General features: G+C 34.3%; 1 long non-coding RNA gene across 1 annotated transcript in view; it reads left to right on the top strand.

Moving 5' to 3' along the window:
• Positions 1-14,990, top strand: part of LOC117655494 (uncharacterized) — a 60,962-nt gene that overhangs the window by 30,453 nt on the left and 15,519 nt on the right. The window contains exon 3 of the long non-coding RNA XR_004588684.3: positions 2,830-2,862. This is a non-coding gene — a long non-coding RNA (uncharacterized LOC117655494). The remainder of the gene's footprint in view (positions 1-2,829; positions 2,863-14,990) is intronic.

Below are 14,990 nucleotides of genomic sequence, written 5' to 3'. Positions count from 1 at the left end.
GGACTCGGGAGGCAGAGAATAGATGGGGGCAGGACCAGTCAGAGATGGTATTTACCGGTTCTCTGAACTACTCAAAATTTCTGCTACCAGTTCTCCAGAACTGGTCAGAACCTGCTGAATACCACCTCTGATACTGAACTATAAATCAAGATTTACTGACAGTAATGACTGAGTTTATATAACTTGCTAAAACATTATGAGGGAAACCTTACTTTGGCTTTAGTGAGATGGGGTGGGGGTAGTGGTGGACTGGGCCATTGCTTGTTTAAAGCCAGATAGTGATCCTTGGTCCTTAGAGAAAATCAGCTTGAGATTCTTCATTTTGAAAAATAAATGTATATTCCTTAAAAAGAATTTATATCTTAGGAGAACTCATCTTAGAAGACAGATCTGTAGTGTAAACTGACTGGGTTAATGGAAACATTTAACTTTATGCATACTCTGGGAGTCTTCAAAATCAGCTACTGATGTTGTTGGTGTTCAGTTGCTAATCATGTCTAATTCTTCATGACTCCAAGGCCCATAGCACACTAGGCTCATCTATCCTCCATTGTTTCCTGGAGTTCACCCAAATTCATATTCATAACTACTGATACAAACATTCAAATCCTTTGATAAAAATAGAAAACCAAGGCAACCAAGACAATGCCTACAGAACAATTAATCAGTGGAACGTCTTGCCTCCAGAACTTGTAGGTGCTCTAATACTGGAGGTTTTTAAGAAGAGTTTGGACAACAATTTATCCAATCTCTTCTTGTAGAGGGTAGAGAGTCTCCTGCTTGAGCAGGGGTTGGACTTGGTAGAAATGGTAGAGGGTCTCCTGCTTGACTAGAAGACCTCCAAGATCCCTTCCAACTATGTTATTCTGTTATTCTTAGGCTCACAGAGTCATTAAGAACTAAATGTCAGAACCCATCTCCCAAAAAGTGAAAAGAAAGTAAAAGAAGGAAACCACTGGGGGTAAATTTTGCTTATTTGTTTATTTCCTTTAAAAGTAGACAATAATAAACTTTAATTTTTTATTTTTTTATTTTATTTTAATTTGATTTGTATACCGCCCTACTCCCGAAGGACTCAGGGCGGTGAACAGCCAACAATAAAATACATAAATACAAAAAATTTAAAAACCAGATAAAATCAAATTAAATCATTTTGGCCCAGACAGATTAAAATACCCCAATAATTTAAAAACAGATTAAAATTTACATATTTAAAAAGGGAGGAAATTAGGCCAAGCCTGCCTGATGGAATAAAAAGGAAGTTAAACTCTTTGGGAAACTCTTTTACTTCCTCTGGAAGAGTGAGGAAAAGATGTCCTGGTTTTTTAAAACAAGAGATTGAAACCTGCCAGGCTTTGACTCAGTTGAGCATTAATATAAACTGTAATCCAACCTGAATTGTGGTCTGACAATTAGGGACACATTTTTTCAATTTCTAGTGATAACTGTGTTGCAAAAGTCATTGATGGATTATTGATTTTTGGTAATTTTTAAACCTGTTATAGCCACAGGTTATGTTACTTGGTATGCTCAAGAGCATTTTCAAACATCTTTAATACAGATTCACTGAGAAATCTTTAAATAAGGACAAAAGGGTGTTATGGTGAATTGAATCTAAGTATCACACACAAAAAATAATCTATTAATAAAAAGAAGTCTTTTTCACACATAAAGAACAAAGAATGAAATTATTCAAATAATTTATTTTGAAAATGGCATTTTAAAAATAAGAAGGGGAAATAAGTAAAGGAATTTAAAATGCTTTTTAAAAAGGGGGAGGAATCAAAAAGAAATAAAATTGCAAGCACACACACTCTTTTAAATGGTTTGGGGTGAATGAGGCTTAAATTTGAAGCCAGAAAACCAAATTAAAGGATTAATTTTCCTACTGGTGCCTTTAGACCAGACAAGACAGTAGATGTAGAATGGAGATAGCCTAGATTTACTTACCTGGATTTAGGTAAGTAATAATATTTAATTGAACTGGATGGACATAACATGCCAGAGCTATTTGATGATTTTTCCTGTTCTTCGTTTGATATAACATGGCATTTTATTGTAATTCATGATAACTTATCTCAGAGTTCTACTCCTGCTTAGTATTCCAACTAGATATGGAGGCTTAGCTTTTGAGAATAGGAAGGACCTATGATTTTAGCTAGCAAAAACAGATTTTTTTCCTCCTGTATGGGAATCACTGCTGTTTAGGAATACTACTGAGGGCACCAATGCTTCCACAAAAATAATACTTTATCACTTCACTCTTGCCTTAGAATCTTAGAGCTTTTCTAAAAGGATTTTGGTGAAAGGACAGGTTATGGAGGAAGACATTGGAGTCACTTTGGCTTAGCTAGGAATGTGTGATTGTCCAGAGTAGAAGAATAAATGTCAAATTGCTAACCTTTGGAGACACCATCAACAGAACTAGTAACACAGAAAACAAAGGCTCCAATATGTTGTTACTGGCCGTAGTCCACCAAAAGAAAGAAGCAGCCTGAAAAGATTATGACATTGTGAGGAAAGCAATAAATAAAATTTATTATGAAAATGTACTTCATCTGAACCTGATTGATCAATTAGCTCAGAAACCACAGATTGACACTATAAGAGAAGTAATTATAAAGATTATTTAATAAGGCTGATAGGTCAGACTTGTCGCTTAAAATATGCTTGTCAATTTAGGCATTCATCAATGTACACAAGTATATTCTTTTTTGTTCTAAAAAGCATGTCAATATTTCTTTGGAAATAGAATTGTGGGATGGAATTCTTTTCACAAAACACATCTCTTAGCTTTTAAGATTAAATCAAAGTTCTTTTTATCTTCAGATTGCTATTTTCCAGAGTCAGAATGGAAAAAAGGTAATTGTAAAATTTGACCCTCATATTTCAATTCAATATTGCATATATGTGTAACATCCAAAAGGAGTATTTTGCAATTGTTTCATTTTTTGATAGACAATAGGTTTTTACATGTGTGTGTGTGTGTGTGTGTGTGTGTGTGTGTGTGTTTGTGTGCACATATGCCACATCATCTGAGCTTCATTACTACATATGAACCTATACATACATACATACAAATATACACATACACTCACACATACACATAAGCACATCATCTATACACTGATGTGGTCAATTCCCTTTGAACTGTAGAATAGTATCTGGCTATCTTTATTTCACAATTCTAAATTAGGATGAAATTGGTCGTGTAATATCTGCCTCCTGGTGGTGTGTATCTGAAAATATCACACAAGATTTACATTATATTTAAAAAACCATAAATTTTCTTTCTTCCGAGAGGACAACGGAAGAAACTCCATACATGGGACCATGACGTATTGTAACATCTGTATCTGTGCTGTAAGATTTGGTGGTGGACTGTTTATAACATTCTAAAGATTATATAAATACTAAGAAACTCCTTTTTCAAATTCAGCATAAATGAATGAAGACATAGAATGTCTTCCTTTTAGCATTTGTTTATGCCTCCACAGTTTCCAACAGTTTGAGAACATACTTATACTGGGGTAGATGGTGCCCAAAGAAATTCACTCCCATAGATATATTAAATCATATTTACACATCAAATGCTACTTGATATTTTGGCAGAAGCACAAAAATGCTGTGAAGATACTGCATTATTTTAAATTAATATCTTCTTCAACAAACAAACATAAAAGGGTCAACCTCTAACAGAAACAACATGTTGCCTCACTAGTTTGATCTGATAACAGCTTTTAAATTGATCCTAATAAGTCCTTCTCTCTTCTTCTCTCTTCTCTCTCATAGGTACACCCCCAAATATTAAAACATTCATTTTAAATATACAATGAAAATCATAATATGACCAAAAAACCCTCCTTTTGCTAATCCATTTTTGATGTCTGTTCAGGAAAAAAGTGTGCATGTATATGTAGCTCTATAAGAGTTATTGGCAGAAAAATTTTCTATGTATAGAGTTATAAGGCCTCAGAAGAAGAGTAGAATATAATATAACCAATGATTATTACTGAATCCATAGAATTAGAGCAATGTTACACCTGGGGCATATGCAGGTAACAAATACAATTTTTTAAATCAGAATTGCTTTCACAGTTTCCAAACCACTATAGGAATTGCAATTTTGTGAGAAGGATATGACTCAACACAGCACAAGAATTGCAGATAGAAAATTCAGCCCCAAAATTTGTATCATTATCTTAATATTATTGAAAAAACACAACTTCACAAGTCTCTCTTCTTTTATTTCACTTCTCCACAATGTTAATTTATGCATTTATTAGTTATATTTCTAATTCACTGAATAACTGGAGTTTTTAAAGTATGTTACAAAATCTGACACCTAAGATCTCTGCATCTTCCATGCTGGTAGGGTTTTCTGGTAGGGGGCATTTATTTACTTACTTACTTACTTACTTATCACCTTACTTACTTACCACCTTACTTACTTACCATTCTGCACCAATCAAATTAAATCTGTTCACTATTGCAAGAATGAGACATTAATAGACTTGTACAAGTACAGGGGAAATTAATTGAAATCTCTTCCTCATATGTTGATGGTACTTCTGGGCTGTTTCCATCATGTTAAATCACACTTTCTGCCTCTTGGGATGGGGAGATTTTGTTTCTTTCCACAAAACCACTGGGATCTGGGATAATGAAAGTGTGTAGCAACATTGTCTCTCTTCAGAATAGCCCTTAAATACAATAATCCTGTCAACAAAAGGTGTGGCAACCTGTATGCAGCACCAAACAAACTGAAGGTATAAGAATTCAATGGAATGGATGGAATTCTTTATTAGCCAATAAATGATTTTAAAAATAAAGTGACCCACATCCATAATGTGCATTGAAAGTTAAGTGATATTTATGTGAATCTTTCAGGAAAATGCATGCAGGCTTTTTTTTTAGCTAGTGCAATGGCAAATGCATATCTATTCTTCATTTGCAGCATCTGATGGAAAAGAGATCAGAATGATCAATATCATGAATAGATTTTTGTCTTGCTATTAACCAATACAGATGGCCATGCATAGGAGAATTTCCTAGCAGATTGTGCCTCAGGTCTTTTCATTTTATTTCTTTTGAAAAGTACTCTATTTTTAAACTTAGCTCTTAGAAAATTGAACAGCTGTCTCTCCTTTCAAATTATGGAAACTGTAGAAGAAGAACATGGGAAGAAAATACAGTGATGAATTAGACTCAAAATTTGGAATGCTTCAGGGCCTTGAAATCTCATACAATACTAAAATGTTTTTAGGCATTCCTTTCCAACTTGCAATTTGGCCAAAAGAAAAGAAATAGGTATTTAAAAAAGGCATACACCCACTTCAGAAACTGTTATATAGATTCTTAAGTAAAACTTGACAATTTTTTTTTACCCAAATTTGCAACTTTGAATATTTCTATGGTACTAGTCCAGCCTGCTTTTTAATTATTTAATGGGAAAAAAATAACAGGGAAAAACGTACTTTCCAGGGGTTTAAAAAAGAATGCATTCCAGAAAAAATGCTAAGGGCAGCTATAGTACCTTAATGTCTTTCCTTTCCTCCACATGCAACAGATGGATGCTGTATGCAGTCAAAAAGAGTATTAGATGCAGATGCCTTTCTTTGGGCTTGCAATTTTGAGAAACTCTAATATTCCTGTTGTTTGGACAGGAACATTTCAAGAAAACTGGTCTAATTGGAACTGGTATGGAGGTGAGGAGAAAACCAAAGCTGTTACTTTGTATACTAATTCATCTCTTTGTCCAGAGAGACATGGAGGACTTTTTCTTCCAAACTTTTCAGCCAACCCAGTTACTCTATCATTAATTAGCACTGGTCAATTTCATCCTATTTGCCCTAAACTAATCTATTTGACCTGGATATAAAATAATTATACAGGCGGGAGAGACTAGAAAGGAAGGTGTAGAGCTGGAAAAAGTCAGAGTAGATCAGACCAATCTTGAATGCATTCTATATGAGGTATGAGTCTGGCCAAGATTCAAACAGCCTGAGGTCTATATTAGAGTGCAGATATCATTCATGGCTGAAGTCAATTATCATGTAAGTGTGATAAAATGGAACATAAAATTTAAATGTTGGAACTGTAATAAATAAAGATGTTGATTCTGCAGAAATTGATGTTCATTATTAGGGGATTTGTATTTGCAATAAAGGCAGTGTATGTAGTGTATCTGTCCTTGACTTCATGGTTAGCTACTATGTTCTCATTGAATTTCTACACAGATGTTTGCTATCATACCCTGAAATCAGAAGGAGCACCTTTACACATGCATTTATTTTAGTAAAGTTGTAGTTAAGCAACTACAACTCACTTTCTCAGCTAAATGGCATGGCTAAACTAATGTTGGATCAGGCTTGTGTTTGCGGAGATTTTGACTCTCTGAGGTAAACCGAAACTGTTTAATGTTTGTAAGTTTTGCAGACTCTGAACTGAAAAACCTACTTTGAGATCTGTAATGGAAGGTTAAAAAAAACTATTTTGGAGCACAGTTAAGCAAGACACAACTGAATTCAAATACAGCCAAAGGTTTCTGTCTACCCCAGGTCTCGGCAAACAAAATGGAGATTTTTAAAAAACACACTGCAATTCTTAATGCATAAGGTACTTCAATCTGTCTCTTATGTAATCTACATATGCATTATTATTCTGACTTTCTCTTCTTTTCACAATTCTCATCACAATTCAAATCCTTTATCAATTTAGCATAGGGTATGGATAGCCACAAATACAATCTTAGAGCAAAAACGCAGAATGGTTATGAAAATAAAACAATGTGTTAAGCTCAGGAAACAGAACGTGAGGAAGAAGCTAAGCCTGGTTCCAACTTAATTCACTGAGTTGTAAGAGGAAGGGAAAAGAAACTAAAGGCCTTTAAGATTCTTATATGGCAACCTATATCAATAAATTATGCTTCAGGTCAAACTTAACGAATCGTTTTTGCAATCTGACCCATCCCAAAGGGAATAGCATGTAGTGAACTGAAATTCATATAATTACCTCTTTAATACAATGTGTTAATCTGAAAAGTTAATATCAAATTCCTCCTGTTTTAGGTTACCAACAACTAGCATGCTTCCCTCCTGCTATGCCATATCCTAAATCAGGGGTGTACAATCTTGATAACTTTAAAACTTGTGAACTTCAACTCCCAGAATTCCCCAGCCAGCAAGGTTGAACACCCCTGCTCTAAAACAGAATCAGAAGAATTAAGTGATGGAAAGGCCGGTCAACAGAAGTTTGTGATGTCATAGTTGTACCTAAAATTGAAGCTGGGCTAAGATAAGCATCACTGGGGGCCTGCCACAGACCACACTCAAAAAAGTGTGTAGTTACAGCTATGTAGTCACAATTTTTTTCCTATCTACTTGCCTTCTTCAAGTCTCTAAAGAATAACACAAGCAAAGAAAAGAACACAATGTCTGTTTGTCTTCTAATAAACACTGATATGGATTATATCCGTGAACCAAACTAGTAAAAAATTATTCTATTTTATTGGGGAAGCCAAACTGATAAGTAGGAATATAAAATAGACATGAAAAAGAAAGGAATAAAAGATTTTTCGCTTAAAGATAAAAACATGTGTCACAAATTACCTATAATGAAACCCTAACTATAGTTTTACAAGCCTGGAGTTGATTATAAAAAGCTAGTCAGCCCAGAACACTTGCTGAACAACAACAATACACTTTCACATATATAGAAATAAATTCTGAAACAGACCCAGAAACATATTTTGTTTTCCCATGATTACATGATCTTACAACAGCATCACAACATCAAACACAGCACTACTTCATCTTCAGTAATATATACCATAATTTGTCAGCAGTGCTTTGTGCTTTAGAAAAATTGCCCAATTGATTTGCCAATAACAGGTGTAATGATGACAAAGAGATGCACTACTCAGGGAAATTGCTGAGAGCATCTTCACTCAGAACCCCTGAAAAAATGGAAACAAGCACTGATTTTACACTCTAATAATAGAAACCAACATTTAGCTATTCTGGAAACTCATATTTTTATGAATGAAGCTCAACACAAACATGGCATGGACCATATGTTCTTCCCCCCCTTTCTGTATGTTCTCCATATTTCCTCAGGTAAAATGAGACTTTAAAATCCAATACGATGTTGCTTTATATATCTGTGTGTATGGTAGGCGACATTAACCTGGTACTTTTTGATTTCTAATTGCATTTATCTCTTTGGCAAGGGCACAAGCCCCACAAAAGGTCCCTTATAGAATTAAAGCTGTATGATGTATCCAGTCCTTCATTTATCTTGCGGCTTAAGGCACTTGCCTATATTGACAACTACGTAGCTGGTAGTCTGTTTAATTTCTGTGGTAAGAGATTAATTTTGTCCTTTACTTCAAGCAGCAAAATATCTTAGGATGGTCTCTTGTGGTAGAAAATACCAATATTTTTGTTTGGCATCTCCACAGATTGAAGCTGCTATCTGCTAGTATGGAATCAATCCCATTGTATTCATTGGGAATCACTGCTGAGTAAGTTGACAGGAAGCTACATAATAAAACTAGTTTGAGGGAACAAAGATGGAGATGGAACTCCTTATTGGTTGCTGAATATGAAAATACAAAAAAAAAGATAAGAAAAAATGCACTACGTGTGAAAAAATTACCTCTGAAAAAACAAATTTGTTTTGATAGAGGAAGTCAGCTTCCCATTCTTTTATTTATTTGTATCCTGCCTTTATTTTTTACAAATAATGCAAAGTGGTGGACATATCCAACACATATCCTCATCCTGTTTTCGCCACATCAACAACTCTGTAAGGTGGATTGGGCTGAGAGAGGATAACTGGTCCAAAGTCATCAGCTGGCTTTCATGGCTAAGGTAGGACTTGAATTCAGAGTCTTCCACTTTGTAGCCTGGTGCCTTATTGGAGCAGCAACAACGATCCTATGTAGGGAGTAAGATGACCTTGACAGAGATAGGCAGATATATCTCTGAAGCATTTTATAAATCCACAAAAAGATAACATTTGGAAACAGCTCAGATAGATACCTCCCTCATTTACTCAACAATAAAGTGGGGCCAGACTTTATTTGATAGTCTATGAAGGTAGGACCCAGTTTGTGGGGGCAATAAGCTGACTTTGTATAAATATACAAAAGTATGAAGGCTATTGCTTAACGCATTGTAAGCCGCCCTGAGTCTCCGGAGAAGGGCAGCATATAAATCAAATTAAAAAAAAAAAAATGAAGCTTGAGACTCAAATTAGTCCTTACTGCCATTTTACTACTGTTAGTAAAAGCCTAAAGGAAATACTTTTGTAATTAAGTGGTTGCTTTTTATAATAGTGTTAGAAGCTGAAGAGCTCACATCCCACCCATCAACATTGATTTGGCTCATTGACCAACAAAATTTGCATTTAATCCTAAATTAAAGTCATTCTGTTGAACCAATTGTCTAATGAATATATCATAAGAATAATTAAAATTTAAGGTGCTAGCAGAAACAAAAACATGATATAGTACCATTAAGGTTCTAGATGTAAGTTGATTCTAAAATTAATTTATAGGACCAAACAAAAAAGAGTGGAAAGAAAAATATAAACAATAAATATCAAATTTTCTTGTTTAAACCTTATTTCACATTGTGAATCACTATAGCCTTTAAATTATCCTGTGCTTTTTGTGTAAGATAAGATTTGAAGAAAGGATATCCTGACATATTCATTACTTAGCATTATTTTTTTATTTTTGCATTCCTTCTTTCTTTATTCAGGGAGAATCATTTTTTAAGGAATCAAAGGTCACATTCCCTTGAAGGAATGTGGTTGGGAGGATGAAGCTGCATACTCTCAGTTTCATTTATATACTCATTTTGTCCTTCATTTTTTCTCATTCCCTTTCCAAATATATGCACAACTGATCAATCACCTCAAAAACAAAAAAGCTACCATCACCATCCATCATCTCAAAGAAATGAAGCAACATAAGCTACCTGTAGTACCATCAGCTGCTTTTCAAATACTTGTTTAGTTTAGTTTAGTTTAGTTTATTTGATTTGTATACCGCCCTACTCCCGAAGGACTCAGGGCGGTGAACAGCCAAGCAATAAAATACATAAATACACAAAATTTAAAACCAGATAAAATCAAATTAAATCATTGAATCATCACTTGTGCAAACAGGTTAACTTCCTTCTGAGGTAAAGACTTCTGTTCATGCCCAGCCAATAATACTTCTCTGTTAGACTGCCTCTTCTATTCTTTTTCTTCTTTCCAAGCTTACTCGATTCTAAAGTGTCTTAACAAAGGAGAGATGCCACTGCTACTTGCAAAGCACAAAATGTGTCACCTAGAAAGTTATAGAAATGACTGTAGACAGACTACAATTCTTCCATGTTTACTTTGCATAAAAGACTTAAAACAAAAGCAGTTCCAGTCAAAGTAAAATGCAACAGAAACCAGTAGAATACCTATGTTTGTTTTTTATCTGACTTAAAATTTAACATGCCTAGATTAATTAATAAATTATCGTATGTTCATGTACAGATTCTATGAGTAATATTGCCTGAACTTTAGCAGAAAATGAAGTATTAACAAATCTAATTTTACACTTCCAGCTGACTCACTGGGAACTAATCAAAACCTTTGTCACTGAAAATTATTAATAATAAGCTAGGAGTCTTTGCAGCCATAGTAACAAGCAATGGTGCACAGTTTTCAAGCTTATTAAAATGTGAATTCTTTGAACATTTAGATAAGGAAGATTTCATAATAGTTAAGACATTTAATATAAATGTATTCGTGTGAAAGTATAACCATCATTATACTGATGCAATTTTATAAATGGATATACTTATATATCAGATATTTCCTTTCTTCATTTTTCCTTCCCGCACCCTAGCCGAGAAAGACAAAAGGAATAAACCATAAGAAATTAAGTTAAATGTATTTTGGAAAGTTAAAAACATTTCCATTTAAAATACTGAATTACCATTATTTTACTTTCAGAGTTATATCACATTGATGTAAACAACCACACATTTACACATGTGGAGACAGAGAGAAGAAGAGAGAGGGTAGAGAAAAGAAAGTTAATAAATTTAGAAAAATATTCAAATGCATCTACATTATTTTTTAGAAACAAGACTTATAACATTTCTGATCATTTGTGGCTGCTTTAGATACTATATCAGTAATATGAATAGTACAGCAGGAAATCAAAGTAACTTTAAAGAGTGTTGGGTTTTTTATTTCTATATTCTATTTGTATAATGTTGCACTATATATGTATAATATATATATATATTCAAAGTATACCTCTGAAAAGATTTAGGGGAATGCCTTATTGTATTATGTCTCACATCATTTAGTAAAATGCCTACTTGATCATCACCTATGATACGTATGTACACTGCTCAAAAAAATAAAGGGTACACAAGCAGAAGACATCTGAGATCTGAATGAATGAAATAGCCTTATTAAATACTTTGTTCGTTACATACAGTAGTTTTGTGTTCCCTTTAGTTGTTTGAGCAGTGTATAAACTACTGTATGTAAAGAACAAAGTATTTAATAAGGCTATTTCATGCATTCAGGATGTCTTCTGCTTGTATTCCCTTTATTTTTTTGAGCAGTATACTTTACCTAAGATCATTTCTGACATCCAATTGTTTTTGTTGGGAAGTTCCATACATTGTTATACTGTAAATATTTTAATTCCTCAACTGCTTAAAAATATTCCAGTTAAATGACAAGCTTTGAGGAAGAGAGAGAGAGAGAGAGAGAGAGAGAGAGAGAGAGAGAGAGAGAGAGAGAGAGAGAGAGAGAGAGAGATTTTATTGGATTAATTACAACAAATATGATCCCTTTTTATGTGGCTTTCATTTGACACAAATATATTCCAAAATCAATATTTCCAACCTATTGCATTATGAAAGCATTATCATCATCATCATTCCCATCACTATTCACCTAGTTGTATCACCCTTTTAACAATAATTCATTATTCCTTAATGTACTTTTATATAAAATCATCGAGAGAATAAATAAAGAAAATAGTCTCTTATCATTTCCAATTTCAAAAAGACCTCAAGAAACAATTGACAGCAATCTGTCTGCCTGAGATTTTGGGGATGTTGCTATCATGCAGGCAATATAATACTGAGGTACCTGAAGGTTGCTGACACCCAGAATTGTCCATGTTAAAGAAGGGAGGGATGTGTGAGTGAATTTTTTTTAATGAAATTATTTTTAAAATACAAAATTTTTATCGATGAGATGTTTATCGACCAAGACTTAATCTTGCTTCAAATGGGTCATTTTTGTTCTAACCATACAGAAGGTGCTTTTACATTAAAGTTTTCATTCATTAAATTCATTTAAACACACATATAATTATTTCCATTATATTAGTTCTTGTGCTGCTCTGTTTTTTTCTTACCATGTTACATTAAAATAGAGAAAATTCAAAGGAGGCCAAAATATGGCCATAAGTACCAATTTGTTGACTTAAACAATATCAAGATTGACACTATATGTACCATGCCAGATAATACAAAGGATTTGTGTAATTTGTGGTTATATTACCACTTGATGTCAAACTTTTATAAAATAAGTGTGAAAGAAAACATGGGCCATAAAAATGGACCATTTCCCTTTAGTCCTGTATGGAAGGAGTTGCTTGCTCTGCTTTCTGTCACACAAATTAATTTTATATAGAAATTAGTGAGGAAAACATTTTTAAAATTTATTTTTTGAAAGAAATCAAACAGGCTTTTATTCTATGGAAGAGTTTGGGTTCTGTTGTAAACTGCTACATACATGAAGGCGCTTATGACAACTTGCAGCTTTCAAGTGTCTGGACAAAAAATTGCAGTGCACTTGCTACACTGAGGTTGTTGGAAGTTCAGTCCAATGTGCGTGTTTAAAAGCAAAGGGGAACATTCCAGACTGTAAATGTGAAAAACAGCAGATCATATATAGTGCACAGTGCAGATGATTTTAACAAATGGACTCATTTTTTCCACCCTCTTGAAAATATACAGATGTAAATGATTCAAACCTGAGGGAAGGATGGAATTAATGCAGGTCCAATAATACTTCCAGATAAATAGCCACACATCCTGTCAGACACCTCTACGTTAAAATGAAAGGATGGAGGAGATGATTGAAGTATTTTAAGAACATCAGAAACTGAGGAAGGAGAAGCTCGCTAAGGGAGAAACCTTTTTTTGGCAAAACTCTAAGAACATTTGTTTAAAAACTTTCAGCACAGTTACTTCTATTGAAATCAATAGTTTTGCTTCTAAACTATTAAGGGTCAATCAGATTATAAATTTGCAAATCTGAAATTCTTTTTAGCCTGAACTGAAATGAATGGGAAAATGTAAAATAAAATGAAATGTATGCTGCTTTCATTTCAAAAGCACCACGGGGCTTCCAAATTGAAATGATTAGATGATGACATCACTGTTGCCCAGGGGACAACTGCTATGGGCTCCTTTTATGTCCCTCTTAATTGCCCACTGAAGTGGTACCTATTTATCTATTCACATTTCCACTGTTTCGAACTGATAGGTGGGCAGCAAATGACGGGAGTTCACCCTGTCACACAGCAGCACTTGAATCTTGAATGTGGGCTTGCTGATTGTCAGCCCAGTGTTCTAACCACACGAGCTACCAGCTCCAAACAAAGTGGATGAATAAGTAAGAAATTTTAAAAAGGAGTGACATGGAGAATAGAATTGGCCTTTAAAGAAGCTGGAAATCGCATGTTCTCACAAAAAGAGAAGTAAGGATGATGTGAACTAAATGTGAATTGACTGAAGAAAAAAAGGTAAGCAGACATTGATGGGACTTTGCAGACAGAGACCATACCCTTATCAGCACCTGCATTATATACTTTGTATTGTATAAACAGGGAGCAAACCTCACACTCATCATGTTACCTAGTTGAATAAAGAAATTTCTGCAAGCAAATAACCAAGATCAGAGAGCACCAAGGTTCCACAATTCAACCCTGAGTTATGTAGATATTCTCTTTTATTGGAAATATTATCAGAAACAGAGCATTGGAAGCCTATGTTGGGAAGGCATGAAAGCAGGCACAGGCATTCAGATAGATAAGTAGAGGGTCAAAGAACCTCCCAGCTGATTTAAATGAATTCAAGTCTTCAGGACAGAATGAATTAGTGTACTGAAGGAATTAGCAGAGGTGATCAGATCATCTAAAATGTCACATTGGAAACGTGGAGAAGTTTCAATCTTTGAAGGCTCCAGGAGACTGCAACAGGGGAAAAGTATTTTAAAAAGGGAAGGAAAAGGACTCAGGAAATTACAGACAGAGAGGTTTGTAAAGTCCTACATCTGGCGAGGGAGAAAAAAAATGAAAAACTAAGTATAGGATAAAAGAAAACCTGGTTTAGCATTAATACACATGTAGGGGAATTTGATCCATTCTGGTCTAGTAGATCACACTGAACATGAATCAAGAATATATCACAGATGCTAAAAATGCAGAAGGGGTTTGTTTAATATATTAATAACATAAAATTCAGATCCTGGGAAATAATTGTACCAATCTTCCCTGCATGAGTCAGGCACATTCTGAGGATCAGAATCTATGAAGGGTATAGACAAATCTAAAGTTGGGTATTGTGTGTTTAGCATGCATAAAAGAAAATTGAAGAGAGATATTGTCAGATATTTTAAAATATTACCATTTGGCGCAGAGGTGGTATTCAGCAGGTTTTGACCAGTTCTGGAGAACCAGTAGCGGAAATTTTGAGTAGTTTGGAAAACTGGTAAAACCACGCCCACCAAGCCATGCCCACAGAACCAGTAGTAACAAATTTTGAATCCCACCACTGATTTGGAGGAAAGAAGAGTTTAGACAGCAAAAAGAGTGCCAGGAGATCAATATTATAGGGACTAAATATTATATGAAAGTTAGATAGTAGATGAGTTTCTCCATATAAGAAATGCTAGTCTGTTAAACA

This window comes from Pantherophis guttatus, chromosome 7 (genome assembly GCF_059756535.1).
Source record: "Pantherophis guttatus breed Tessera chromosome 7, ASM5975653v1, whole genome shotgun sequence".
Taxonomy (NCBI): Eukaryota; Metazoa; Chordata; class Lepidosauria; order Squamata; family Colubridae; genus Pantherophis; species Pantherophis guttatus.
The sequence above is the reverse complement of the archived record's forward strand: the minus strand, read 5'-3'. Positions and strand labels throughout refer to the sequence as shown.